Source organism: Passer montanus, unplaced genomic scaffold (genome assembly GCF_014805655.1).
Source record: "Passer montanus isolate IOZ18808 unplaced genomic scaffold, ASM1480565v1 scaffold81, whole genome shotgun sequence".
NCBI classification, from domain to species: Eukaryota; Metazoa; Chordata; class Aves; order Passeriformes; family Passeridae; genus Passer; species Passer montanus.
Genome location: NW_024373368.1, coordinates 2,289,101 through 2,315,065, shown reverse-complemented (window position 1 = coordinate 2,315,065; position 25,965 = coordinate 2,289,101).

Sequence of the window (25,965 nt, the reverse complement as noted above, 5' to 3'; positions counted from 1 at the left end):
GGTTTCCTTTGTGCCTAATTAGGGTTCAGCTCATCTTGGAGCCTCTTTTTTATTGGGGACAATATATAAATAATTTAGATCAGGACATCACTCCACCCTTCTCCTTCTGGAGTGACCTGTTGCTCACTGGCTTTCCATGGTCATGATTTCTCTAGAAGTTCCGTCTCAGCAGGGTGAGGGTGAGGAATAGATTGTGTGGAATAAAAGTCTCTGCTTTACTCAGGTTTTCTCCTCTGTGAGCTCCAGACAGTCCCAGGGATTTTGCTGGAGCTTGCCAGCACTTCCTGCAAGCTCAGCAGTACTGTTGGTGCTTTGAAGCAGCGTGAGCTGTCTTAGTTTGGCTGTTTCAAAGAGAAAAGATGGGGCTTTCAGTGCTATTCAGAGTGGGCCTCGCCCTGTTTCTGCTCAGCACCCAGCATGGGCATCAGCAGGGACAGAGGCACAACCACAAAGCCATCTTGCACATCCCATCCCTCTGCAGATGGACTTGCCTTGGGGCAGAGGAGCCCCACAGCTGCTCCTCATGAGCCTCACTGGCACTGCCTGGGTTTGCTGGGAACACCTATCAATTTAATGGATTGCAGCACACCCAGCCCCTGAGCTTTTCAAAATACTTTCCTTCAGTGTCTGAAAAGTCAGTCAGGCTCTTCATTACCTTGCAGCTTGTATGCAAAGGGTATGAAGATGCATGGGTATGCAGCTCATATGCAAAGGGGTACAGCCACCTTCTGTTCATGAAAGGAGGGCAGACTGTCTCTCTCTGCTGTCTCTCCCCAGCCTGAGCTGTCAGAGGCAGGGGTTGTCCTCTGTGCACAACACCAACCACTGGAGGTGCCCCTCTGGGTTATGATGGAGCTGCTGGGCACTAACAGAGGGGCACTGCTACAGCAGGGACACCAGGCATGGCTGCCACACACACAGATTGAAGTTTGCCCCAATCCCTAAAGGCCTGTGAAGTGCAGGACAGTGGAATGATGTGAGCAGAGCTCTCTGAACATGGGGCAAGCTGAGCTTCTCAGGAGAAATCCTTGGTTCCTTTGGATGGTTCCTCACAGAGAAGTGCCTGGACAAAAGGCTCACCACGCTCTGTGCTGGTTCAAAACACACTCAAGCTGCTCACTTTTTCCCCTGCCTCTTCTGCTAATGGAGGAACCCCAGGAGAGATTATAAATTGGAATCACAAATTACTGTAAAATTGCAAAAACCACAACAGTATTACAAAAAGAGGGTTCAAAAGAGAGGGAGAGTTTTACCCACAAAAGTGTATTAACCACTGAATAAGCAAAAATGCTTCCTCAAGAGAGTGCCCAGAGTAGTTTCCCTAAGGCAAAATGGCAGCTGGCCCTGGGCTGGGACCATGTGCTATTTGGGAAAACAAAACAAATATATTTCAGAGCATCTCTTATGACATAACTTCTCCACCTTCAGCTCCAAACCAATAGAAAGCAGGGACAAAGGAAAGCTTGGAAAGGTTGTGTCTTAGGTGGGATCTGTGCACAACACCAACCACTGGAGGTGCCCCTCTGGGTTATGATGGAGCTGCTGGGCACTAACAGAGGGGCACTGCTACAGCAGGGACACCAGGCATGGCTGCCACACACACAGATTGAAGTTTGCCCCAATCCCTAAAGGCCTGTGAAGTGCAGGACAGTGGAATGATGTGAGCAGAGCTCTCTGAACATGGGGCAAGCTGAGCTTCTCAGGAGAAATCCTTGGTTCCTTTGGATGGTTCCTCACAGAGAAGTGCCTGGACAAAAGGCTCACCACGCTCTGTGCTGGTTCAAAACACACTCAAGCTGCTCACTTTTTCCCCTGCCTCTTCTGCTAATGGAGGAACCCCAGGAGAGATTATAAATTGGAATCACAAATTACTGTAAAATTGCAAAAACCACAACAGTATTACAAAAAGAGGGTTCAAAAGAGAGGGAGAGTTTTACCCACAAAAGTGTATTAACCACTGAATATGCAAAAATGCTTCCTCAAGAGAGTGCCCAGAGTAGTTTCCCTAAGGCAAAATGGCAGCTGGCCCTGGGCTGGGGCCATGTGCTATTTGGGAAAACCAATATATTTCAGAGCATCTCTTATGACATAACTTCTCCACCTTCAGCTCCAAACCAGTAGAAAGCAGGGACAAAGGAAAGCTTGGAAAGGTTGTGTCTTAGGTGGGAAATGGGGGTGTGTGTTCAATCACCCTCTGTCAGAGCTGGGGCAGTTCTCTGCTGCTCATGGGGCAGTTTTCCGTCTTTTCAAACTGAGACAGTTTGTGAATGAGGGGTTGTGCTGCTTAAATGCCAGCTCTGTGTGCCCAGCAGGGTTTGGCCTCTGCTGCAGGAACTCTCTCTGTGGCAGCAGAGACAGCAGCCCCCATCTCACACCCTCTCTGGAGTGAGAGCAATAAAAAACAGGAGTGGGACAACTTCCCTCTCCTTGCCTTAGCTTTTCCTGGCCGAATCCCTGTCCCCAGCAGTGATGTGAGTGGTGTTGAGCAGCCAGTGCCAAACACTCACAGCATGCCTCAGTGCCCAGCACACACTACAGAGGTGTTGGCTCCTGAGGATCCTGTTCAGAGCAGAGCTAGAGCACAGGATATTTTCAGTCAGTATTTTTACTTGTCATGGAACAAGTTCACCTTGAAACCTGGCTTGGTCAGGTGGGTCCCTCTGTGTGGCACTGGGGTAATGTATTTAACAGGGCTCATCTCCCTTTTCTGGATAGATCAGGAGAAAAGTTCTTGCTCTGAGCTGATATTTTTTCTTGGTTGCTTTAAACCCATTAGTTCTGCTTGGGTGCTTTGTGGCTACTAATAGATAATGTTATAGGAAAGACTGCAAATCCTGGTCACTGGAGAGTGCTGAAAATGTGGATGTCTGTTAATGTGTAGAGTGTCTTTTTCTGCAAATTCTAAAGCATATTGCAGAAGTGTAACCTCTCCTGCCATCATGAGTCCTCTGCCTAGACCAGATGTGATCACCTGGTGTTATATGTTCCATATGAGCTGGAAAGCAGTTAAAGCATCCTGTTGGCTCCCTTCTTCCTCATTGCTTTAATCACAGACATCTCAATTTTTCCAGACATTCCCAGTGTGGGGTATTAAGGGTGGTAGATTAAAAATGAATGAAACGAAAAGGGAAGGTAAGAGGGACAGTGCCAAGCTCAAGCTGACCATCTGTCCTCTGTCCCTGAAAATGAAAAGCCAGTTTTGGAAGGGACCTAAGGGGACCTTGATGGCTGGAGTGGCTTCAGATCTAATGGCAGTGCCCACTGCCCTGCAGGCAGCAGATTGTCAGGCAGAAATCTAGTTGGAAATTATTTTAGCATTTCCCAGGCTGGTGTGGTTTGCTTTGGCCTAATCCACCTTTTGTGTTTTTATTCTTTGTCTCATGGAGGTGCCTACAGCCCTGAATTGTCTTGCTGAAGGTACTGGTGCCAGGATGAGGAAATTTTATTTCAGCAGGTCCATCCTCAAAGCTTTCAAAGTGCCTGAGATTATGGAAGTTACCCTGCCTGTGCAACTTAATTGCACTACTGGGCTAAGGCTGCCGTAAAGATATCCCTGTTAAATTATTAACTGATATCAGATCACACAGATGAAATTTTATTTCTTGAATTATGACGATCAGAGCAGTCCCACCAGGTAGAACTGCAGAGAACAGGTTTACCAATAAATAGTGCAGAGCAATCCTTCATTTCTCATGTCTGTGAGAAGCCTGGAGCACAACAGATTGCTGCTGCAGGGTCCTGCCTGAGAGGCTACCAAGCAGCAGCCTGCCATTGCATTTCACATTTGTTAAACTGCAGGGCAGCATTAGACTGGCCTGCCATTTACATCAGCGAGAGGTTAAAACACTGCAGAGTGCTTCAAAGGCCTGCTGGGGAAGAACTGAAAAATGCCTGGGAAATAATGGCTTCCCCCAAACCCTCATTTTCACAGTGGTTGCAGAGTAAATCTTTCTCTCCACATCACAGCCCTGCTCTGAAGCGTCGATACAGACCCGGCCTCACAAAATTACCTAATGCCTTTCAGCTGACTATCATCCCAATTTTAAGCCCATTAGGTGAAAAGAATATTCATTGTTGAGGGAATGAAATGTTTTAGAGCGTGCCCAGGCTGGTAAGGAGATGAGGGGGCAGATAGAGAGGGGAAATGAAGGCACGAGGCAGACAGCCAGGATCACAGACTCTGTTCAAACACTCCAAGTTCAGGCCTTCCTGTTTCACTTCCAAAAATCTTTCTGCCCACTGATGCCCACTTTGCTTCAAGGAAAAAGGAAAAAAAACCTAAATATATCCAAAACTTTATGACTTTGGTATGACTTAATTTTGCCACCCTTAGAGATAAAAGCAGCATTTGTGTGGACATGAGCACAGTCAGGTTAAGGAAAGATTTCTAAAGCAGGAGCTGGGCAGGGGAGCCCAACTGGGAGACCCAGAAGCAGCTCTGGACTGGCCCCTTCTAAAGATCATGTGAGAAATGATCCTCACTTCCAAAAAAAATTTAAAAAGTTTATTAAAACCTTATCCAAAATACAACGGCAGACTTAATAAAGAAAATATTACAGAGCCAGGAGCAGAGGATTTTTCCCACCATGGGCTCACCCACACCATGGAGGTTTCACCTTTTAACCCTTTGGCCCTCCCAAAGTTCTGTCCACCCCCTCCCCCTTCCCTGCCCAGTGCTGAGATCACTGCCTGACACCTTGACTGGAGCTCAGGTGCTGCCATGGGAACGAGTGACCCTCCCAAATGTCCCAAACCAGGGCACCCCTGATAACAGCACAAGGGGGGTAAAACACAGCTATAAATCTGTAATACTTCTCTTAACACATATAAATGATATTTGCCTTTTAATTGTGAGTCACCCTTCCCATTACTCATCTATCACAATCATTAAGCCCTTTTACCACTGGCAGGTCCTCAGTGATTTCCTTGCTTCAGAAGCAGGAGGAACTGCCCTGGCAGAGGCAGTGGAGGTGTTTCACACCCATCTGTGTGCAGCAGGGCTGGCCTGTGCCAGGGCAGGTCTGCTCGTGCAGCTCACCCCTCCTGCTGCTCCTTGCCACCAACAAGGGCAGGGGGCTGTAAGCACTGACAGCAATGAGAGTGCCCAGGGGCACTGACCAGTGACCAAAGGGAACAGAGGGCACACGGGTGCAATGCATGAACATGAGGGGTAGAAAAGGTTGGGCTAAAGAACAAGAAAGGCTAACACTTGCAGCCTGCTGAAGTGGTGTGGGGATGCTCTGTATGGGTTGAAGGTTTCTGAAATTGTGTGATGATATGTGGGGAGCACGTTTCCAAGGATGGCCTTGCAGATATGACTAGATACTTTGGAGAAACAGAACTATGAAAGATGCCTTGGAACGCGACCCCCGGGGGGGAGTTTTAGCTTATTGGCTTTAAGGCATCTACAACATGGTGTAGCTAAAGCTGATAGAAATACTTATAGTGTATTGTAATTAGGAAATAGTTGGCTTTTGATTGTGATGGTGTGAATTATAACATCTGTATTGTCTCACTCTTCCAATGAGACTGAAAATAGAATAAAAGTTTTTCAAACACCTCTCAGTTGCCCCATCTCTGGGTCAGAAAAAGACTTAATCCAGCACTGATGCTCTGCATATTGTGACCATCTCAGCTGTGACAGGTGGCAGTAACAGCAGCACAGTGCTCCTGGCTGGGGGTGACAGCCAGATCCACACTGCCCTGCAGAGCCAGCACAGGGTCCCTGTGCTCCAGCAACCCACAGGGATGTGCCAGATTTGGCCATTTCAGCACAATCTGGAGCAGGAATACACAGTCAGCATGGGAATGAGATGTTTGAGCAGGGCCACAACACCTGCCTGGAAGGAAAAATCAGGGTGGGAGAATTGCTGTTTCTTTTAATGAGATACAGCTTTTTTTTTTTTTTTTCCCTTATTCTTGATGTTGTGTGAAAAGCAATGGGGTCATTTTGAATCTGCAAAGGAGCCTGAGCAAACAGCCTTGTTCCAGGGAGGAATCCCAGGAGGGTTTCTGAGCAAGGCTTCACACAGCACATGGCCTCTTTCTGTGCCACACTGTAGAGCTGCTCCTCTCTGGTGGGATGGGCAGCAGCCCCAGCAGTGCTTCAGGCATCCCACGCCTGGGAGAAGCCATTCCTGCTGCAGGGAGACATCAGCAATCACTCCAGTCTTGCTGGAGGAAACTGAATTTATAAGCCATTGATGAGACTGTGAATCAGTGTATTTATGAAAAGTGCCTGTAATATGTTAGCACAGTTCTTAGATGAAAGTGGAGCAGAAATCCTGCAGGAGAGGCAAGGGGGATGCACCAAAAACCTTGGATGAAGTCCAATATTCAGGCAATAAGACCTTAAAAAGCAGGCATCATTATAAGATAATTGACTGTGGAGAGCAGTCACACATCCCAAGGTGAAGCATAGGGCACTTAACATATCAATAAGGTCAATTATCTGATTATGTCAGCTGCCTTAGTGCTGTTATTAACCTATATTGCTCTTATTAACCTTTCTGATGAAGAATCTTTCAAAAATAATTATATTAAAGTACAAATCTCTCAAGTTTAAAATATGTGAATGTTTCATTTCAGTAGTCGTGTGTCATAGGATAATGAACAGCTGATTTCCTGGCTGACACAATGAGGTTTTTAATCAGACTCCTTTCCCTGGGATCAGCCTGCTCACTCTGACAGCCTTCCCTGGGCCCAGGCAGGCTCATGAAAGCACTGCTGTCATGTTACCAATGGCAGGATTTAAAATTGAAATGTGAGTAAATAAGACAAGAAATGTAAGGGATCTGCTGAGGAGAGGGGTCCTGAGAAAATACCCACTGAAAGCCTCTGCAGTCAATGCCAATTATTAAAGCACACAGCTGATTCAATTAGTGCCCATGTACTTGTGCATACAGGATTTACTGCCTCACACAGCTGATCAAAGGGAACACACTGCTCAGGAAAATTTGTCCATATTCTTTTTGTCCTTTTTCCCCTACTGCAGAGCATTTTGAAGTAGGAAGGCATTTTGCCACAACTTTCAGCCATTCTTTCATCTCTTGGGGAATGTGAGTGCTCTGATTTCTGCTGTGGATTACTAATTCATTGCATGCTTTTGGCAAAGCCAATGCAAATTCTGCTCACTGCAAGTTTAATGGCTGTCCTGTTTCTCTGTGTGTCTGGGCAAGAGGTGAAGTGCAGAATTTCCTGCAGTGTGGCTGTGCAGTGATCAAAACTGGGGGCCTTATTTTTACCTCTGATGACTTGTCATGCTTACACCTTGATGTTGTTTGATTTGAGATGGCTACACTGAGCATCCACTAAAGATGCCTTTTTAACCTCTGTAATTTGTCACTAATTTGAAATCACTGGGCATTTGGAAAAGTTTAAGATAAGGTTTTTTATGTCCATTTTAGGCTGGCATGGTCAGTAGTTGGAAGTGTCTGCTCTCTCTCTTTGATGTCCAAGTAAATTCCTTTAATAGTTGAAAACAAGAGGCAGGGACACATAAAGAGCTAAAGCAGAAGAATTATCCTTCCATGAAATTTCCATCCAGTATCTTTGCCATTTTGCTTCCTTTGCCAAGATCACCACTGTCAGCACGAGATATCTGGCACTTGGGAAGGCAAGTATTTGTGTAGTCACTCCACATCTTCTCTTCCCTCTTTTACAGAAGATAACAGATGATGGAAGTTAATTTCTTTGTTTCCATGTCCTACTCAGGAGACCCTGATACACTTCTTGTTGCATGTTGGGAATACCAAAGCTGAATCTTATTATTCCACTTTGATTCAACAACTGATGAATCCTTACAAAGTTACCTCCTTGCTCCACCAGTGTGAGAAGATCTCCCTCTGTCAGACCCCAAACCACTGCAAAATCCAGGCACTTTTGTGACCATCGCAAGCCGCAGCTCCTGGATCAGGCAGGTCAAAGTTTTGGTGCTGATGAACATTTCTTCCTTTTGTACACACACCTTTTGTACTTCTAGTGGGACTGGGTGGCATTCACATTCTCTGAACATGATTCCTTTGCCCAGGGTTTTTTCTCCTGGGAAGCTGAAAGGCAGTGAGAAAGGCCTCAGAGAAAAGGAAAACAATTCTTATCTCATTTGCTTCTCCTGTGTTGTGCTCATGTGGAATGTGTTTGGAGATTGTTTACCCACAAGTGATTGTTTCATTTCATTCTGCTGTGAGCTGTTTTGACTGTTTGGCCAATCAGGGCCAAGCTATGTCAGACTCTGGAAAGAGTCACAAGTTTTCATTATTATCCTTTTAGCATTCAGTAAGTATCCTTCCTGTATTCTTTAGTACAGTATAGTATTCTTTAATATAATATAGTATAATAAAATAATAAATTAGCCTTCTGAGAACATGGAGTTCTCCTCATCATTCCTTCCTTCATTGGTGAACCTGCATTTACAATAGGATTGGGTGCACCTATCTGTGCCACACACACATTCCTGCTCATCTTCCTAGCTGTGATCCTGTTGGAGATGTTTTGGCCAAGATTAGGGTTCTGCTGATTTATTGCACAATTCTTTGTAAAGTCTGCTGTGAAGTCTCTGCAATGTTCTGGAGTGAGATGAACTAATAGGAGTGCATTGGAAATCAAAGTCTGCTGGGAATAGTTTGAGGTAAAGAGAGGGCAACTAACAGAAATGAGGACTCAATGAACACTCTGTCTTGCAAGTAATACCTCTGAGCCATGCCATCGTGTCTGGAGAAGCCCACAGGAACAATCCCTTCCAGGAAAATGAAATCTGCTTTTACCTGCCTCTAAGGTGTCAAAGCTGCAGCAAGACTGAATGTTTGGGTAGTTTTTTACTCATTAGCTTTCTACTGGGACTGGAATTGGCTTAGCCAGACCATACCATTATGAAATTTATTGTACTTGTGATCTGGGGGGCTTTTTGCCTTGTGGAGGGCGTTTCTTTCTGGGTTACCTTGAAGACTGGAGTGTTATCATGGTTTCAGAAGTGGTTTCTCTGCCCTGGGACAGCCTTGTCATTTCTCACAGGCTGGTAAAATTGGCTGAAAGTTGATGCCATCACCCCCTTCACACTTGTAAACTCTCTCCCTTTTCATCTCTCTTCTTTTTGAAGACATCTGGGAGATGCTGGGGCTGCTGTCAGGACAAGTTCAACATCAACTGTGATATCTCCTTCTGAAGATTTTCCTTCTTCTTTTAATCACTGGTTTTGACATTTGTATTTAGGTGCTCTCTCTTGTTTGTCAGTAGTGTCAAAAGACAGCTCTACCAGACAAGAGGTGAAATCTTTGATTAAAAGGCAGATATCCAGTGGTCTGAAACCTGCTACTGCTGCTGTGGGAGTGAGCTTGCTTCCCAGGTAAAATCCAGGAGGAAATATTTGCTGGCCTGAAAGCTTATCTGACTTCATTTCCCACATATTGCTTCTTGTTTTCTGGTGTGTGAGTGAGAGTGGTCTGTCAAAAACCTGCTGCTGCTCATCCTTTTGAGGATATTTGATGGTCAAGGACCTTGAGTGTGTAGGAACTGGTAACTGGCCACTTGGAGGGAATCTGAACAGAGGAATTGTTAAGCTCTAGAAGATCTTTGCAAAGATATTGCCATATTTGTGTACCAATTTATGTTTCTCTGTTTCTAGAGAAAATATTTCAAACATTTCTTCTTTTACATTTACCAGCAAAAACAGAAGGCTGTAGCAAGGTGAGGGGAAATAGGCAGAGGAGGATGCTGAAAGCCAGATTTTATTTCATATGTTCCCAGTCCTGGGAAATCTGTGCAAGAACTATCAAAGTAGGATTTTTTTTCTGTTATTTTTTTCTCTCCAGTGCTGAACTTCACTAAACTGACAGTTTGAAATTATTTTGTCTCTATATTATTTTGTTGTTTGGTGAAAACCTTCCTGTTCCATCTTCAGTTTTCAGGGCTTTAAGCATCACTTGAAGCATTGCAGGACTGACTCTTGGAGATTCTTACTTGGTCTTTAAAATTACTAACCTGTTCCTCATAGTAGCCTGTAATAATGCTTCTTGCTCCAGTGTTTTACACTTCCAGCATTCAGATTTCTGAATCAAGGCACCGCTTGTTCCCCCAGGCCCTGGGACACAGATGTGGGAACCTTCCTGATGAGAACACAGGACTGTGAGGGTGTCACTAATGCTTGCCCTGGGCTGTGGGACAGCTGAGACCCTCTGGCATCCCTGAACAGGGAAAGGAAGGGCATGATAAACTCATGGATGGAGGAGTCTTGATGCTCCTGCAGAAAGCAGAGGGAATGTTGTTGTTGTGAAGGGCCCTGATTTAACAGGAGACACTGGAAGATGTGGAAAAATAGAAAGCATTTAGGAGAGCTGAAATTCTGCTTCTTTCAAGCCTGCCAAGCTGATCTTGGAATTGCTGATCTTGGAAAGCTGATCTTGATTCACTTTCTTCACATTAGCTGTAGCTATGCTGCAGCTTCCACTGCTGTACAGAGGGGGGATTTTCTCTTTTTTCCCCTTTTTTCTTCTTTCCTTCCTTCTCCTCCTCCTCCTCCTCTCTTTCTGTTGTGGTTTTTTTTTTTGGTTTTTTGTTTTTGTTTTTGGGTTGGTTTTTTTTTGTCTTATTTTTCTTTTTCCTGTTTCTTTCTCATCCTCTTTAGGAGCTGAGAAGAACCCCAAACACGGTAATGGTTTCATAGGTGATCAGTCACTCCTGTTTGTAGTGGATATTGTCTGCATAGAAAGGAGAGCTGAAATTCTGCTTCTTTCAAGCCTGCCAAGCTGATCTTGGAATTGCTGATCTTGGAAAGCTGATCTTGATTCACTTTCTTCACATTAGCTGTAGCTATGCTGCAGCTTCCACTGCTGTACAGAGGGGGGATTTTCTCTTTTTTCCCCTTTTTTCTTCTTTCCTTCCTTCTCCTCCTCCTCCTCCTCCTCCTCCTCCTCCTCCTCTCTTTCCGTTGTGGGTTGTTTTTTTTTTGTTTTGTGTTTTTGTGGGGGGTTTTTTTGGTTTTTTGTTTTTGTTTTTGGTTGTTTTTTTTTGGTCTCATTTTTCTTTTTCCTGTTTCTTTCTCATCCTCTTTAGGAGCTGAGAAGAACCCCAAACACGGTAATGGTTTCATAGGTGATCAGTCACTCCTGTTTGTAGTGGATATTGTCTGCATAGAATTAGTAGTCTCCAAAATTCCCACAAGACAGGCACAGCTGAATAGACATGAAACTTATTCTAAACAATTAATCAGATTTTAAACAAACAATGGAATTTCAAGTCAGCTGTTTGAGAGGATAGGAAACTGTTGGACTTTTACCTGAAGTAAAGCAAATCAACTGTAATTATATTTGTCTTGTCACAGGAGGGAGGGTATTTTAGAGGTGGAAAACTGATACTTGAAACCTCTTTCAAAGACATTGGTGCTGGCTTGTTGCCATGGTTTGGAGAATCTGTAAGTAATTGTCCACACTATTAATTAAATAGAAGTTTGTGAATTTTATTCTACTGGGAAATTGCTACAAAAGGAATGTTTTGAGGCTTTGTAATGATGTCCCAGTTGGACACTGCTTCCATGAGCCACATGACTCATGAGAAAATGAAATCCCATATAGTTCAAGGGAAGGCAGAGATGAAGAGCTCTTTTCAGCAGAAGAAACCCAACAGCAGAGACAGAATTTTCCCTGCTGCTCCCAGAGGAATTCTGTGAACAGCTGCATTTGCTCAGTATTGTTTACTCTGGTTTTTGTGGTTTTGTCCTGGCTGCCAGAGATGCCACCATCATGACTGCAGCCAGGGATCTACAGTGGCAGATGAGCTTTGAACAAACCATTTAAACAGGATTCAGTTTAGTTCTGCCTTCCCTTGGATGTCAGTGTTCCTCTGAACTTCTCAGCCTTCAGAACCAAGAGACACCTCTCCAGCAGCTCCTCTGTGGGCATTTCTGCTCCCAGTCACCAGCAGGAAATACAAAGGCAAGTGGAAATGAAAGCTGGTTCAAGTGCAATTGCACCACCTCAGTCTGCTCTGGAGCCAGTTCTGACTTTATCTGACATTGCAGTTGTCCTGTGTTAATGCAAGAGGCTTTGCTGGGCCATGTCAGCAGTGTCAAAGCAGTGCCTGAAGTTACTTTTGTCTGTCAAAGCCCTGCTCAGTGGCCAGCACCAGCCTTAGTCCCAAAGCCTGGTCTGTTCTCTGTTGACTAAGCTCAGAGGCAGCTCTGGACTGGGCACATGCCATGGGAATGGGGCACATGCCATGGGACTGGGCACATGCCATGGGACTGAAGCATGTTCCATGGGACGGGGGCACATTCCATGGGACTGGGCACATGCCATGGGACTAGGGCACGTTCCATGGGACTGGAGCACATTCCATGGGACTGGGCACGTTCCATGGGACGGGGGCACATTCCATGGGACTGAAGCACGTGCCATGGGAGTGGGCACATGCCATGGGACTGGGGCCCTGGCAGAGCCATCACGCTGTGGTCACTGCATGAGCACTGGAGCTCTGCCTCGTGGGAGCTTGGGGAGCAGAGTGGGGCAATAGGGACATCAGAGAGCAGGATTTCCTGCACAACTGGGACCCATAGGGAGGTCAGCAGGACCAGGTCAGTGGCTGTCCCCCTGTGCTGGGCACTGGTGAGGCCCCACCTCGAATTCTGGGTTCAGTTTTGGGCTCCTCATGACAAGAGGCTGGAGGGTGTCCAGGGAAGGGAATGGAGCTGGGAAGGGTTTGGAGTCCCAGCAGCAGCTGAGGGAGCTGTGTTTTTATTGTATTGAGGATGGATTAATAAGATGACACATAGGCTTGTAGGTTTTAGAAGGTTAATAATCCAAATTTATTAAAATCTACACACTTTTATAGATACTTACAATACAGGTGGACCTGACTGGTCCTCACCACTACACTCCTACACCCCACTCTTTTGTAAACATTCTTATGAGAAAACAACACCAGCTGTAAAGATTAAGACTTTAGTTCCTTGTCTGAAATTTCCCAAAGTTTCACAGAGCAAGGCCTGGGAAAGTTTATCTGACTTTCTTCTCTGACCTGTTCACAGTATCCACAGGAGCTGGAAAGGGGCTCAGCCTGGAGAAAAGGAGGCTCAGGGGGCCCTTGTGGCTCTGCACAGCTCCTGACAGGAGGGGACAGCCGGGGGGGTCGGGCTGTGCTCCAGGGAACAGGGACAGGAGGAGAGTAAATGGCCCCAAGTTGTTCAAGGGCAGGTTAAACTGGGAAAATCACTGAAAGAGTTGTAGAGCACTGGAACAAGCTGCCCAGGCCAGTGGTGGTGCCACTGTCCCTGGAAGGGTTCAGAATGTGTGTGGATGTGGCACCTGTGGACATGGTTTAGTGTTGGCCATGGCATTGCTGGTTGGACTCAATGATCTCAGAGGGCTTTTCCAACCCAAATGAAGCTGTGGTTCTACACAGGCAGAATGGAGCAACTGAAAATGTCTGTGTAGAAACCTTGGAGTTGCCAGTACTGTGCTCTGGGGGTTTTACCAGTCAGCCCATCCCTAGCCATGACTCAGCTGCCCTGGCCATTCATTGGAGATCCCTGGATAAGGAAGGAACCGTGAGCCACACAAATGTTTGGAGCTGTTCACATGCACACACTGCTATTTTCTCCTAATAACAAGGACCCCAGGGTGGCCAAACTCTGGCTACAGGGAATCTTAACAGGAAGTTCACAGCTTGGAGTCATGGGCTGGTTTAATTTCCCCACCAGTGCAGTGGAAACAATCGATCTGGTGGAGGGATGGCAGGAGCAGGGCAGAGCCAACAGCAGCTGCCAGCACTCCTGTGTGTGTCCTACAGCAGGTGAGCTGCTCCTGGGTCTGCCCCTCTCCTCAGGGGATGTGAGCCAGGCTGTGCTGGGGTACCAGGGATGAGAGGAAAGGGCCCTGCCCTGCCCTGCCCTGCAGAGCAGCGTGCCAGGCTGGGGCTGGGGGCTGAACCCCCCTGCCTCGGAGCAGTGGCAGGTGTTAAATAGTACCAGATGTTAATATTGACAAACTGAAGTGGCTAAATGTGGAAATACAGCCCTGCTGAGACGCGTGAAGTGAGGCAATGACCTTCACACGTTGCAGATCGAGTCAATAAAAGGAGCTTGACTGCAGTGGAGGATGTGTGTGCACAGCAGGACACGGGGCTGGCCAGGGATGGTTTCCTGTAGGGAACAGGATGGAGAGCCTGTCCTGAAGAGGTGACTAACACCAAAAACCCCAGAGTTCAGCACACCTATTTACAGCCCCCAGTGACCCTGTGAACCCTGTGTGTGTCCTCCAGCCCCATTTCAGTGGCACAGGGAAGAGGCAGCTCTCTCAAACACTGGGTCCCTCTGTGCCTTCACCCCCTTTTATCCACATTTGTTCCTTTGTTTGTCCAGATCAAGGGCCCAGATGTACACTCTGCTCATGCTGCCACAGAAGCTTTTCTACTAACATGTTTTATATCAGACCTCAATGTTTTTAGGGTCACAGCCTGCTTTTTGTGAGTTTGGCCAGGAAACTCAGTGGGCCAAGGATTTGATCTCTTCTGTTCCAGGGAACAACAGCAATTTCTGCTGCTCTATGTGACATTATTCTGCAGTTTGGGAGAGATGAAGGAGATGTAGAAGAAGATGCTGTATTAAAGGGAGATGGGGGTTTTTCAGGAGCTCTCCTGTATTCAGTCCATGCTCTGTTTCAGCAGCTGTTTATCCCTTGAATGACCCTGACACCCACACTCAGCCATCAGCCTGTGCTGGGTACAGACCACCTGAGATCTGGGCAAGCAACCCCTTGTTTCCACCTCACAGGCCCAAACCCACTGAGGGGAAGATGTCCTGACTGAAGGGAAGGGATGCTCCATGTGCCAGGTTTCTCCTAATATCTGCCTTTAACTGGGATCCAGTTTTACACCAAACATTGAAGCTGTTGATTTAAACATGCCCAAAAAAAAAACCCCTTTTTTTTTACCTCTGTTCTGGGCATCCAGCAATATTTCACCAAACCCAGGCAGGGCAGTGTTGCATTGGGGGATTTATAACTGAAGGCATCCCTTGGGCCAAGCAGCCCGAGATGTTTTTAACTGGCACCAGCTCCCACGGCAGCAGCAGGCATAGAGATCACAGCCAGGAGACAGCATGGTGATGCTCAGTGACAATATTGGTGGGGGGAATCAGCTTTAATTCTTCACTTTCCACTTCTCTGCAGATCAGAAGTGAATATGCACCATCTTCATTAGCAAGGCAAATACCTCAACATGCAAACAGGGGCGATTCCCTTTCCTTCTGCAGCACAGAGCAGGAGATAAGCACACATCAAAGGGGGAGCTGGTGGTTTCTATGAAAGGATCCCAGTCTGAGCTGGAAGGGCCAATCCCACCTGACACGTGTCGAGTGGAAATCAGGAGTTTTGCTGTGTTTGCTGATGTCAGTGGCATGCTTTATATTAGTGCTGCTCAGTTTTGATTCCTGGATGAAACAGTAACTGTGATAACCAGAGCTCAGCCCGCGCCTGCAGAACTCCACTCCTCTAAAAATCATGCTTCCAGGCTCCCTTGAGAGAGCTTGGCAGGCTCAGAGTGTGACTCATCCCCCTCTCAAAATACATGAGTGATGGGATGAATCACCCATTGACTGGGGAGGATGTCTCTCCTCAGGTAGCTCAGGCAGGATGTCTGGCACTGAGATGTCAGTGGTAGGTGACCTCAGAATTCTCTTTGGTTCTTGCTCCTTGGTGAGCTAGACTTGTTTTAGGACATCTTAGAGGTTCCCTTTCCTAAATCAGTGGCAGATTGGTTGGATACATGGGGCAGCACACTGTAGCATTTTGAGCTGACAGATGTGGCACTCACATTCTCTGAACAGAGACAGACATAATTCTCTCTCTCAGTTTTTTTTTTTCCTGGAGAAGCACAGAGGGAAAACAATTTTTATTTCTGCTTGCTGCTCCTGGTGTTTTGCACACGTGGAATGTGTTGGGAAGGTTGTTTACCTGCAGGAATTTGGTAATTGGATTCTGGTGGAGATTGTTTATGTTAATTAGCCTATCGGTCGGAGCTGTGTGGACTGTCGGTCTGCAGACAGTCACAAGTTTATTAGTTAGTTGTATGATATATTATAGTATGGTATCTCTCTTTAATATAGTTGTAATGTAATATAGTTTTAATAAAGCAAGTGTTCAGCATTCCAAAGCCTTGGGGTCAGATGCCAATCATTCCCTTCACTGGGGGCACCCTGATAATTCTATAGACAGAGATGCTGTGGGCAGACTTTGCTGTCAGGAAAGGAGATTTTCAGCTGACTGTCCCCACTGTCACAGTCCTTCCCCTGCTCCAAAGCCCCCAGATCCAGCTGGGCTCAGCCAGGGCTTGCAGTGGGACCTGCCTGTGGGCAGGGGCTGCACTGGGAACATGAACAGAGCAGGATGATGCTTTCTAAAACCTTCCTGGGTTTGAAGCCCATCTATCTGAGCCTTTCATTCCTGCCACAGGCAAGGGAATTCACATTTGCAGTCGTGATACCCAGAGCTGCTCAACTACTTGGTTTTCCTTCCTGAGATCTTCCCACACAGCCTTTGAAGGATAGCTCAGCCTGTTTGCAGTGATGGAAGCTGCAGCACATGAATAAGTTTTCCAGCACACTCTCACCTGTGAGGTGAGGCAGGGCAAGGCAGGGGGAGCTGGCAGCTGTTTTCCACCATGTCACCTTTCCTGTAAGAGGCTGTAAGGAGAAGAAAGGTTTGCACCAGCTCAGAGGTACCAGCACCCCTAGGCAACCCCCTATCAAAGTTTCCAAGGCAAGGTGTCTCCCACATTTGCTCTGTTTGACCTCTTGTCTCAGTTTGAAAAGACAGGTATCTTCTAAGGAAGGCAGGAGCCTCCCCTGAAATGGAAAATATAAAGCCCTTCCCTCCAAATTAATATAAGTCTGAAATTAAGGGGCGCCCAGGCAAAGATATAGGAGTAGGAATAACAGTTCTTTAATAGGAAAATTAAAAATACAAATGCAATAGTACAAAAAAAAAAGAGATCTCCTGGAGGGAGGATTGGCTGTGGGGGAGATAAAGAAAACTGCCCATGAACAGCAGAGAACTGCCCCAGCTCTGACAGATTGGGATAGAACACACACCCAGCTAAACCTGAGACACCCCTCAGAATTGCTGGAAATAAAACCTCTGCAGGATGAAAGCCTGCACACTCCAGGACAGACAGGCATTCAAATGGACTGCACTTTTTTTTCAAGAATTTTGCAGACTCTGAACTTTGATTAGCTGGCTTTGTATTTCCGGAACACTAAAAGCAAGGTGAATTCTGGCTTGGTAATTTTTAAGCTTATTTGTTCTCATCAGCGGGTTTTAGCATTAACTTATAAGCAACACAACTTTTAATGTGATGACACAGACAGCTTCAAGTTGGTAGAGGTCAGTTCTCAAGGACTTTAGCCTGCAGGAACCTACTGATTTTTAATGGGAGTCACACAGCTAAATCCCTGCATATGGTCCTGAAATTCTTTCCATAAAGCCAGAGTCTTTCCAAGCCTTCATTTCAACTAACATCATTATAAATACTTGAATGACTTTTGGAGATCATTTAGGATATATCACCCGTCAAAGTGAGTTAGAAACAAATTGACATGCTCTTGCATCTGGGGAAGAAATGGCTTTTCTTTGGGGTTTGTTATTTGTGGGGTTTTTTTTAATTTGTAATTAAATTATTAGCTCTGAAAATTGGTTGGTATTGACAAAGAACACATTTTCTTAACACTGAATAATTTTTTTCCTTTACTTTGTGAATCAAAGATGAAAAATGTACCACTTTGATACTAAGGTGAAACAACTGACAAGTTTAAAGATTGCAGTTTTGTGGTCAGCACCTCTAGACCTTACACAGTTTCAGGGAGAGCTTCACTTCCAGAGAAGACCCTAAATAGAGGGGTTTTATTGGAACTTTTCCTAGGAAGGCTTCTCTCAGATGCAGTGTAGAAATCCACCTTGCTCTGATAGCTGCAGCATAACCTGCTCAAATCTCTTAAGTGACCAGGGAGCCCAAGATCTATTAGCTCAATGTTTGAAATGGTTATCCAGCCTCACTGCCAAAATGTAGGGCATTCATTTTCCTGGATCACTGAGCTAAATGATTTTTCTTAGCTCAGACCTAGGGGCAGAAACACAGGCTCTTGGCTCCCAGTCCACTGCTCTAAATATTTCTCCTTTGTCAGAAAGATGAGCTGCAAATAAATTCACACAAGCCCTTGACAGGAAGAGCATGTGTGGTGGGAGGAGGTACTGCCAGATACTGCATACTTAATTCAATTAAGGAGTTAGTGTCTGTTTATAGTTAATGGGGATTTAAGGATACATTCCTCAAACATGCTCTGAATTACACCCTGGAGAAGCCCTTCCCTCTCCTAATCTGGGACTGAGGTGTCTAAAACCTTGTCCATCTTTTCTGAGTCCACAAATCAGCCTGGACAGTCTCTTCTCTGCTGAGATTATCTGCCAGAGCAAACTGTTTCATTGACAGCTTTTGCCTAGGGGAGTATGGATTTCTTCCAGCTGTAGGTATTTCCTTCTGCAGAAATCACCACCTACTTCTAGCACAAGGAAACCTGGTTGACATCTTTCACTACTGACGTTGCTAAAATGCAACCTTGGGAGGCTGAGGCCAAGCTCACAGTGCACAGGGAGCCCTCAGAAGCCTGTTCAGGCCAGGCTTTCCCTTTCCTGCAGTGAAATGACCCATTTTGTAATCCTGCTTTGGCTGGGGAGCACAGGGGTGGACTGGGGGAAGGAGGGGGCAGCAGAGAAAGCCCGAGGGAGGCTCCAGCTTTGTCTTGCCACAGTGCCCAGGGCTTGGGAGAGAGAGAGAGTCTGCAGAGGGTTTTGTCTGGTGAGTACATCAAGGTCTCTGTGCCCTTCCTAGTTAGGGGTTGTGTACCTTGAGGTTCTAAAATTATGGCCTAACTTTTAGCTAGTAGGATTGTCTGTATTTCTCTTCATTTGAAAAGTAAGTTTATATGCATTGGTGTGAAGTGGCGTTGGTTTTGCTAAGCTGAGCATTTTGTTTCCTCTCATGTTCAGTGTTTCTGAAGGCTGCAAGTCTGGGCTTTCTGTCTGGGCTGTGCAGGAGGTTGGGTTATTTGCTTGACTCGTGGCTTTCATGGACATGTTGCCATTAGCCTGGTGCTGCCCTCTAATCTCTGGCTTTACTGAACCCAGAGAGCAGCAGAGCTGCTGGAGTCCCCCTGCTCAGCTGCCTGCCCTGGTTTCTGTGTCCCCAGATGCTAATCTAGTTCTAATTAATTTGAGCTCTGGGGGTTTGTGTGGTGGGTGCTGCTCCTGTGGGGTTTGTTGGTGCAGGGGAGGCAGTGGCAGCCCTTTGAGATTCTGCATCACCTGCACCAAGCCCTGCAGTTACTTTTCCAAGCAAGGCTTTTTAGGATGAAAGGAGTTTTGGGTTTGTTGTTTGTTTTTGGGGTTTTTTTTCATCCCAAGAAATTAACTTTTCCATGAATAAGGAAAATACTTCTTTTAGAAGTTCTGTTTTTCAGCTCCTAAATTTTTTATATCTATTCACATAACAGCTGAGCAGCTCTTCTGTACCAAAGTCTGCTTCACTGTGCCTGTTTCTCAGGGGCACCAAATCTGTCTTGCATTAAACTCTGGTTCTTGTATTATTTTAACTCAGCCTTTTAGAAGGTGGCTCATTTCTAGTGACAGGTGTAACAAGTCTGTATTTCCTGCCAGCTCTGGCCCATGCTTCCTGATGCTGCTGAGCTGGGCTGGATCAGGCTCTCCTCCTGCCTTTTTTGGGGCTGGTACTGCTCCTTCCTCCCTCCCCTGTGAGAGCCAAACATTCCTTGTGCTCATTTCAAAGTGACCCTCCCTGGGATCTCCAGGCAGCAGCCCCTGCAGCAGCACTGCACCCTGACATTGATAAACCACAACATATTGTTTAACATATTGTTCCCAGTCCAACATATTGTTCACATTCATCATGGAAGCAATCAGCACAGACCATTTTATTGCAAACCTGTTTCCTGGTGCTCATCATTAGGTCATTAACCTTAACAATGTCAACATGTTCTCAGTATGCAGTTTAATTGGAGAGCAGTGCAGAGCATTGCACAGGCTGTGCCACATACAGGGCACAGTTTAGGAGTAACAGAAATGCTGCACCAGCATGGCTCTGCTGAGAAATAAAGTCAGGTTTGGACAGGAGATGCAAGTGAAAGAATAATGTAGCTGTACCTTGGGGGACTCAAGGAATCTCTGAGCACAACCATAATTTCCTGTGAGCATCTATGCCAGGTGAAGGCTTTCATTTTTCAGTATCCAATTCCAGGAACTGTTTTTGTAGGTTTTTTCCTCTGGTGCCTTTGCCAATTTCAAGGAAAAGAGATGGGCAGTCCAGTGACTTTTGCTCTTCTAACTGCAAACACTGATCTTGGCAAGGCTTTCCTCTGAAAGTGCTTGTTAAAGCAGCAAAGCTCATGTCTCCTGGGGCTAGTTGCTCCCAGGCTATGTGACAGAAATTCAACAAACAACTTGCATATGAAGAGCCTCGTAGGAGCAAGTAAATTCTTCAGAAAAATATCCTGTGTCCTAAACTGTGGGGAAGATTTCTTTTTTTAACTTTTCTTACAAGATTGTAGAGTCAATTATAAAGTATTATACTCTCTGTATGAGCTGTGCTTGGTTGTTATGGAGATGATCAGGACACCACCACCTTTCTTAGTGTAGATGGTCAAACTCACAACCTCAAGTTGGGGTCACTTAAATCTTCCCTTAATGCTGTTGAGTGCTGATAATCTGTGGTTTGGGTATTAAGGTGGAAATTTAAGGTATCTGTGGGATGTCATCTTCCATTTCTTGTTGATTTTTATTGGCAATTAGGTAGATGTGAATGTTTCAGCCTCAAGTTCTGCTGGGTTTTGATTGCCCTGCAGCAGTACTTAGGTGGGGTCTAATTAACTGCTGTGCATAGACTGAGAAAATACATCAGTTTCTCCTCACTGCTCCAGGTGAAACCACAAATTGCTCAGCTTTGCAAAGCCAAGGGCCAGGTTTGTGCTGCAGGAGAGGAAGAGGTGTGGCAGGGAAAGCACGAGGGAGTGGCAGGTCTTTAGGGGCTCCTCTTCTGTTGCCTCCTCCTTTCCTATGAAACACAGGTCCTTTTCCTGCCAGCCTGGCCAATTTCTGCTGTCTCATATTTTTGTACTTTAGCATGGAGCACTGCTGTGCTTTGACAGGAAGGTCCAGAGGTCTGATTGACACCCTGTTTCTTCCCCATTACAAAATAAACTCATTTCTTCAGCTTTGCACAATATTATTTTTGAAAGAGGTATTGATCTATGCAAGTCTGTAGAGTGAGTAATCAGTATCCACCAGTTTGAGGAGAATAAATAAATCAAGGGACAGGAAATGATGGATGAGAATACCATTGAGTGCTTTTTGAACTGATGCTTTGTTCAGACTGCTCAGCTCCTGAAAGGGTGGGCTGGATTTTGTAGCAGCAAACTGATGTGAAAGCTTTGCCAACTTCTAATTAACCCAGTTGTTAGATGTTACTGAGTGACTTTGAACTAGGGATGCTTTCTAGGCTGACTCTTACCCAGTTAAAGACAATAGCTTGTAAAGAAGGAAAGGCTTCCCTTTCTCTCACTGTGGCATTTATACAGGTAATCAAGCTTAGTGGTTTGATATTTGTATCTACCTGAGCCTGTCTGCAGGGATCATTCAGAGCCAGGTTGGAGGGCAACAGGAAATGGTAACACTGGAGAGCTGCAGCCCTAGAAATCCAGAGAAGCTGCTCCCCTTATCTTTCTCTGAATTCACTGTGCACCACACACAGAACTTGCACATGTCCCGCCGAAAACACAGCCTCAGTGGAAAGCAAGAGCTTTCTGTGTGCTTTGTGCATGGGGAGGTGTTGGGATACACAACACAGATGATGGACTTTGGACCTGGTCAGCATAAGAGATTTGATAGACAAAATGCCTTGGCCAGAGCAAGCAGAACTTTGAGGATTAAAACAAGATTGCAAGAAGATTCAATCAGACTGACTTATCAGAAGCAGAAAATTACACCAGACTTCTGCAAGCAAGAGAGGTTTAAAATGTACAAGTTTTTTTATGTGATGATTAACCCAATCATTGTAGTAAAACATTACTAGTCTTCCTAAAATACTATGTAAGCATTTGTATCCCACAATAAATTCGATTCTTTGACCATCTCACAAGTCCCTGTCTCTCTCTTCATCACTGATAGGGAAGCATCCAGCTGTAGGGCTGTGGGAAAAGGCCCTGTTGCTGTAGATCAGGACTCTCCCTTTTGGCTTGCAACTGCCAGAATCAGCAATCTTCCCCCAGATACCTCCTGTCTCATCCCACTCTGTTTTTGCTGCCTGGATCCAGTCCCAAAGCACTCCTAGCTGGTCCTGCTGAGCTCTGAGTCACAACAAGCTCTCTTCATCCTCAGCCCATTTCCCTACACCCCTGGGATACTAAAACCTTCTAGGGAGCCAATTACCATTACTTAATCTATAATTAAAAGGCCAGATAAGCAGATAACAATCTTGCAGACAACATGGCCTGTTTAAGTCAGCCTGAGCTTTCTCTGGAGCAGTGGCAGTGGGAAGCAGTTATCCTCTGAATGCAGACAGGTCACCAGAGCGATGGAGGGGAAATGGGAAACTCAGGTGCAGTTTCAAGCAAATGAGAACAGCCCAGGAGAGGTGGGGAGGAGGGGCAGTCTTTTGATCAGGCTGCACAGCCCACTGAAATCCAACAGGGCTGCTTCAAGGATTGACTTTGTTTCAAAAGCAGAAGTTTGGAAAAGTCCGTTTGATGGGAATGGAGAGGAAATCAGTAAATCAAAGCAATGTGTTCCTTCTCTCCCCATCTATTGAATGTAGTTTCTTGAACAGGTTTTGGCTGTCATTTCCTGAATGCTCAGGGAGCAGCTGGCCTGAGGTTTTATAAGTATTAGCAGAGATCAAACAGGGTGGGTGTAACTGTGGGGAAGGGAGAAGGGCTGGAACACGCCATGTGCTGCGCGTTGTGATCGGTGCTAAGATGCCCAATGTCTGGGAAGAAAGATGTGCAGAACTCCATGATATCCGAAGGATAATTAATTACTTTATTATACTATATTATACTATAACTATATTACTGAATATTGCACTAACAAGAACTATCAGTAACTAACTCAAAAACCTGTGACTCTCTGCCCAAGAGTCCTGACACACACACTGGAGCAAATTGATCAATGAATCCAAAACACCATCACCAGAATCCAATCAAGCAATCACCTCAGGTAAACAATCTCCAGAACACATTCCACATGGGCACAAACACAGGAGTAGCAAATGATATAAAAATTGTTTTGGTCATCTTTTCTCTGCTTCTCTCACAGCTTCTCTCTTTTCAGAGGGCATGTGAATACCACAAGTTGTTCTCTGTCATTTACAGAAATAAACAGGCTGCAGGAAACTTAGTTCAGCTTAAATCAGCTGCTAAACCTGGCCTGACAGCCAGCCTTCAGCTCCACACTCAGGCTGAATCATCAGTTTTTGCCTGGCTCCCCACAGGCATCAGCTGAGGGATGGAAAGGAGGGACATGCTGCTGTGCTTGGGGTACAGTGTAAAAACTCTCTGAGCCCTTGCAATGTCTGATGGGGAGACAACTGTTGGAGCTGAAGACTCTTGGCAGAGGCACTTGTATGTCTGAACTGACATTAGCTGCCCAAGACTGATGTTAGGAAAGAACATAGCAGTGATAAGTGAAAAAGAGTTGGGCAATTGGCTGATAGCCACTAGGATAAAGGGAAGAGGTCTGGAGGGAGGTGGAAGTTGGGAAGGTGAATGGAGGAAATGGCAGGGCAGAAATCAGGGACTCAGCTTCTGCCACTGGCTCCTTCCCTGGCCCTTGGCCAAGGTGAATAAGCTGAGTAAATGTTTGCTCATTTAAGGAAAAAAGCAGTGATTTTAGGCACTGATACTGAGGTCTAAAAGGAAGCCCTGTGTCTTCAAGGTCTTCCAAGAGAAAGTGTTTTCACTGTCACACCTACACTGTTTCCATCCTGAAGTGATGATAACATTTTATGACTGTTGAATTTTGTGTTGGGTTTGTAGGGCCAGGTTTTGGTGGCAGAAGGGCTACAAGGGTGGCTTCTTTGAGAAACTGCTGGAACATTTGCTGCTCCATGTTCAGCAAAGCCAGTCCCAGGATGGGCCTGCCACTGGGCCAGTTAGAAATGGTGGGAATGCCTCTGAGCTAACAGATTGGAGAAGGAAAAAAGGAAAATTTTAAGGAGTTGTGTCTGCAGCCAGAGAGGACAGGAGTGAGAATATGTGGGAGGAGCAGCACACCCAGGCAGTGCAGGAGGAGGCACAGGAGCTCTGCTGGTGCCAGAGCTGAGGTTCCCCTGCAGCCCCTGGTGCAGCCGGGCAGAGGCAGCTGTGCCCTGCAGCCACGGAGGGCATGGGGGCACAGATCCACCAGCAGCCCCTGGAGGAGCCCACGCCAGAGCAGGGAGGTGCCTGGAGGAGGCTCTGAGGGAGCCCGTGCTGGAGCAGGGTCCGTGGAGCCATGGAGAGAGGTTTCCTGGTGGGACTTGTGACCCTGTGAGGGACCCACACTGGAACAGGCTGTGCCTGAAGGACTGCACTCCCTGAAAACAGAGCCAGAGATTGCACTCCCTGAAAACAGAGCCATGTTGGAGCAGCTGGTGAGGAACTGTTGTCTGTGGGATGAACTCAGGTTGGAGAAGTTCATGGAGAGCTGTCTCCCATGGGAGGGACCCCATGCTGGAGCAGGAGAAGGACTCTGACTCTGCTCCCTGAGAAGCAGCAGAAACAACCTGTGATGAACTGGCTGTAACTCTCATCCCCATCTCCCTGAGCTGCTGGGGGAAGAGGTAGAGCTGGGAAGAAGGAAGGGCTAGGGGAAGGTGATTTTTTTAGGTGTTATTTTACTTCTTATCATCCTGCTCTGGTTTTGTTAGTAACAAATTCAATTAATTACTCCAAGGTTGTTTAGCCCATGGTGGTGTTGGATGAGTAATCTCTCCTGGTCCTTACCTTAACCCATGAACCCTTTGTTATATTTTCTCCTCCCTGTCCAGCTGTGGGGGGCAGTGACAGAGTGGCTTTGGTGGGAGCCTGGTATCCAGCCAGCACCAACCCACTACAAGTTTCCATCAAACAATGCCCAAAATATATTTAAAACAAAGACTCCAAAACCTCTTGAGTAAGCCCAGAGTCAACTGTTTTAACTAATGTATTTTAGAGTGATCATAGCAGAGTCTTGATGAACAGCATCATCCCCACAGAGAGGCACTGTGGGCAATATGATGGTATATTTATTTCTGTGGGACTCAGAACCTTCACAGCCTGGGGACTGGGGACCCTTACTGGATCTTGCTTCAGTTTGTCCAGCCCAGCCACCTGGCCTGGCTCCACTTTGGGGTGCTGGTTATGAGAACCTGGGATTAGCTGAAGTATCTGTAGGCTGCAGGTACAGGAGAAGCACAGCTGGCTGTTTTGATTTGTATATGTTTATGTAAATGCCTCATAAAATATCCCCCATTGGGACAAGCCAAAGTCACGCATCATAAAGATCAGCTCCTGTAATGGCTTATTTACAACTGCATTTGCCTAGGTAGTGAAAAAAAATATGCCTGTGTTTATAGGAAATTAATTTCTGCCCCTTCAGTGATCAGCCCTGAGCAAGCAAAAGACCTGAATTGTCCCAGTTGCTTCACTCTGGCAGAGAACTGCTCTTCAGAGCCTCCTGCAGTGTAATCTGGTGGGGATGTTTAATCAGAAAACCTTAAAGCAGCAAGGTCCCAATCCAGCCAGCTCAGTGCTCCTGCAGCAAGCAGTCCTTCTTCAGCAAAGCACTAAATCACACCTTAATTTTACACCTGTGCAAAGCCCAGGCACCAGGCTGGGTTGAAGAAGGTGTGTAGGGCTTTTGCCGAAGAAGAATGGATTTTTGCCTTGGGCTTGAATTAGCA